General features: G+C 41.3%; 1 long non-coding RNA gene across 1 annotated transcript; it reads right to left on the reverse strand.

Moving 5' to 3' along the window:
* Positions 1-1,159: 1,159 nt before the first annotated feature.
* Positions 1,160-2,938, reverse strand: LOC103707680 (uncharacterized). Its single transcript, XR_015975130.2, has 2 exons — positions 1,665-2,938; positions 1,160-1,501 (listed from the first exon to the last, which is right to left on the reverse strand). It is a non-coding gene; the product is annotated as an uncharacterized LOC103707680 (long non-coding RNA).
* Positions 2,939-4,520: the final 1,582 nt, after the last annotated feature.

Consider the following 4,520-nt stretch of genomic DNA (forward strand, 5'->3'; position numbering starts at 1 on the left):
TAATAGAGGAGAGAGAAATATAGATAAAAATTAAATCTTATCTACTCAAAAAAATCAAGTTATTTGGGTGTCTAAAATAAGGATTCTATTTTAAGTAGGTTTTGTTTGGTTATATATTAATTACAAGACTATTCCTAAAACATCAAAATTTTAATTAAATATATAATTAATAAACCAATAGTCTATATTTTATTTGATTATTTTTTATAATTATGTTTAAGATGTAATTGAGCAATCAATTTACATGTATTTCTTATGGTATATATTTGAACTATTCATAACCAATTGTACTTGGATTCAAGCTTTTGACCCAATTCAAGTATGAATCATACTTAGGTTTGCTAATCCTTCATCCGGACCAGCCTACTTGCAGCCTTGCCTACATATAGAGATACACGTCGATGAAAAGATAACAAGTTCAACTTCATCTATCATCACTGATGTTTTGTAGTTCTATTTGGAGTCTTTTCTTGAGAAAAGAAGGATGAACCAAATTTCACATGCTTCATTAAGGAAATGAAGATGCTGGAGCACATATGAAAGGGCAAGCAGACGTAAGGAGGGAGTTAATTATAGGAAAGAAGGAAGTGTGTATAGGTTGGAAGAAAACATGAGCGTCGAAGGGATCAAATGCACCCAGAATGAAGCAACCACAGCTTAATGATTTTGAGCTTGTTTCATGAAGATTATGTTGGTGGGTTCCATTGAAATAAATCCAACGAACAACTAGAATCAACGTATTCCCTATATCTTTCTTGTTTGCTGGTGATTTTATTTCCTTTCATGAGTTCATAGGGGTCAAAAGTAAGCACGATTGGTCTGAATGTTGCAAGCAGGAAAGATTGTCTTCAGGATCTAGTGGGTGAATGGGCATCATCGTTCTAAAGTAACAAGCCATGGAAGAAATAGTCATCTGAAACAAAATAGTCATGCATTTTATTGACCTCTTGGTCTCTGGAGAGAAATGCCAAGTGAAGCATCATATAGATATCCTTGGTCCATAAGAATGCATTTTCCATCAAGTTGATAAGACCTATCCAGATAAATCATGCATTCCTACCAGTAGGATTCTACAAATAGGCAAATAGCTAGAAGCAATTACATACCTAGTAATAGATAAAAATTTCCATGACCAAACAAAAATAAATTAGGAAAGATGTGAGGGCCAAATGGACTTAAATATATATTAAAAAACTGATGAAAATTGCTATAGCTTAATTCTTTTTGTAAATGATATGTTCCCAACTTAGTAAATAGGTCCTTACAAAGCAATTGAACTTTGAAACTTTCCATACGAATATAGTTTCAGAAGATATGATTGCAAAATGCTTGTTTAACACCTTTTGTAGATGCTGGGCCACCCAAATTTTTGCTCTAGTGGTTGCCTTTCACAAGGGTGTTGAGGATTGCATACAGAACTGATTTTCCTTCTTGTTGACCGCTTTCTCCTCAGACACCAGCAATATGGTGACACCACTCCATAGGAGCATCACTATATTTGCTACGAGAGTCATAAAGACACACAACTAAGCAAAATGAATCAGTAGAGAACCTCATTCACAAAACCAAATGGGATTAGATGGCATCTAGTGACATTCGTTTGTAAATGCGAATGAAAATGTTGAGAATCAAGGGATAAAAAACATATAGGGGATTGTGCTCACTGCCCAAGAAGCCATCTTTCAATCATATCTTCCTTGACTCTTCAAATCCTGGAATGACTAATTCTCCAAGTGCACTTTGAGTTCCTTCAAGCATCATTATGATCAGAAATATAGAATTAAGCTTAATTTGTGGAAACCAGATTTCTGATGTACATTGTAGAAATATCAAACATAAATAGAATATTTAGTAAGACACCAGCAATAACTTTTTCATTACAGTTTCCAGCTTTGTGATGTATCGATACAATACAATATTCCTCAATCTCATGACAAAATATGTCAGTAACAATCAAAATGATCTCCAAACATGTGCCGAGGAATTTTGATATTCACATGCATACATATATGTGTATGTAATTCATTTGAAGTTGCTTATTAATGTAATTGGCTGCATATACATTTGTTGAAGGAATGAAGTTTTTTTCCCTATTTTTGGCTTGTTTTGATTTGTTTCCCTTTGTGTTTCAAGTCCTAAGAGTCCTTTTGAGAAATTAACTGAAGGAAATCGATACATTTTGATAAAGGAATTAGTATTAGGATCGATATTGTCGAAGCTATGAATATAACCCTTACATTTTAGGTATGATTTCTACTTCGAAAACCACCTATAGTTATAAGAGTGCTACTTTAGCTCTTTGATATTCTCATACTATAGCTCTATAGAAGGAATAAACATTGGTAATGAGGAAAATATTGTGATATATATATATATATATATATATATATATATATATATTTGTGTGTGTATGTATATATGCATATGTATATATGTGTGTATCTGTGTGTACGTGTATGTGTACACACATGCGTGCGTGTGTTTGCGTATGTGTCTATTATTTTTGTTTCTTTATCATTCATAAGGACTTGTGATCTGCTACTTGTACGCCACACAAGACTCCAACTATCATATATTTCTCCAAAGAGCAGCTGATGCTTTAAAAATGCATATCTATATATTTCAGAGAAAGGAAAAAACGCATCTGTTAGACAATATTCTGCAATTAGATTGCAATGAAAATATATAGTTCATAAAAGTTCCGTAGCAATAACTATCTGAAATTGTTTAAAATGTTGTGACATTAATCCAAGCATATTTGTGGGATAAGCTGGGTTTCCATTCATCTGTTCAGTACAAATCACACATTATACCTTAAAAGAAATAGCCTATGTAAATGGCCTAATCATCTAAAATTATTATAGTTAACCATGCCTACAGATTGTAAATTAACATTATATAGGAGAGAGAGGTAATGGGATGGTAGCGAATACTCAGATGGGAGAGAAACAGTCCAAGCAAGAGCTTCTGCAGAAGGATGGTGGTTGTTCTCTGCGCTGCTCTCCTATTTCAGAAGCTGGCAAGAGGGACACGAGATCCCAATACTCTCCTCTTTCGCATCGTCTCTCCAGGTCGGGGCAACCCCTAATGGCCAGTCTCTCAAGGCTGGGGATTCGCTGTTGTAGGGCTCTTGGTAACGTTGTCAATAGAGGGCAATTCACGATGCGCAGGTACTGAATAGTAGTGAACCCTTCCATCCCTTCCGACCAAGATGTTAGATTGGAGCAATCCCAAAATTCGAGATCCTCAAGAGCGGGGAGGTGTCCCAGCTGGTCTGTCAAGGCCTTCATATTGGGGCAGCAAAGGATCTTCAATAATTTCAAAGATGCGGGTAACTTGGGCAACTCCATCAGGTTTTTGCAATCAACTATTAATATTGATTCCAAGTGCAGTGCGAGTCCTCGTTCCACTGATGTTGATGATGGGCCAGCCAGATTTCGACACTTGGAAACTGTTGCTGGTGGTCCAAACCGAGAACGATTGGCACAGCGATGTGAACGGGGTTCCGTCTGAGTCGCCTTGGTTGGTGTTGATTACGCTCCACTTTCCACCGGAGAACCTGCAAGCAAGCCTCGCACCACCACTGGGGTAGTGGGGGCCCTCCGACGATCAAGTCAGAGGAGATTGGAGGAGAAGGAGAGATAATTGCAGGTAGTAGGAGAATGCACTGAAAGTTCTTGCTTACCTCCCCCCTTCTACCCTCCGCAGCATATATACCAGGCTGGGGGGTCCTTCTGGGGGGTTGGTCATCGTGTGGCACGATGGAGTTGCCACTGACATGGCCGTTACGGGGCGTCGTGGGGCAGCGCTGGGTACGGCCGTGACAGGGCGTAGTGGAGCTCCGCTTTGTACGGCTGTTACAGGAGATCGTGGAGCAGCGCCGGATACGACCGTTGCAGGGAGTAGTGGAGCAGAGGGTCGTGGCGTGCTTCAGGGGAACAGCCTGTCGTTGTCGAGAGATTGCCGACTCGGGGTCGGATTGCTGGATCAAGGGGCAGCCGACTCGGGGTCGGGCTGCGAAGCCGAAGATATCCGACTCGGGGTCGGGTTACTGGATCAAGGGGCAGCCGACTCGGGGTCGGGCTGCGAAGCCGAAGATATCCGACTCGGGGTCGGGTTACTGGATCAAGGGGCAGCTGTAGTCTTCTTGGGCGCGCGTGTCGGTCACGTGGGGCATGGTGGCTGAGTTCCCCCGTAACAGTAGCCCCCCACTTCCGAGCCTGGAACCAGAAGGGGAACGGGTGAAGGAAGTGATGCTTCGAGATTGCCGCCATCCCTCGGAGAGGCGCGCGCGCTTCGAGCTCCCCGTCTTCTTTATGGCGTATGGCGGTTGTTGTTGACCTGGCAGTCTGAGGATTTCGGCGGACATCCTTCCTTAATGGCGTCGATTCGCCTTTGGGGCGCGAGCGACCCTTCGGCAGCCAGGCGTCCTCTGGCGTCACCGGGGCGTCACCCACCTTTCCGCCTATTTAACCGGGGGTCCTCCTCCGTCCGCCTTTCTCTTTACAGACATCTTCGAG

Source organism: Phoenix dactylifera, chromosome 2 (assembly GCF_051530095.1).
Source record: "Phoenix dactylifera cultivar Ajwa chromosome 2, Ajwa_hap1_PhDact_Kaust_v1.1, whole genome shotgun sequence".
Lineage (NCBI taxonomy): Eukaryota > Viridiplantae > Streptophyta > Magnoliopsida > Arecales > Arecaceae > Phoenix > Phoenix dactylifera.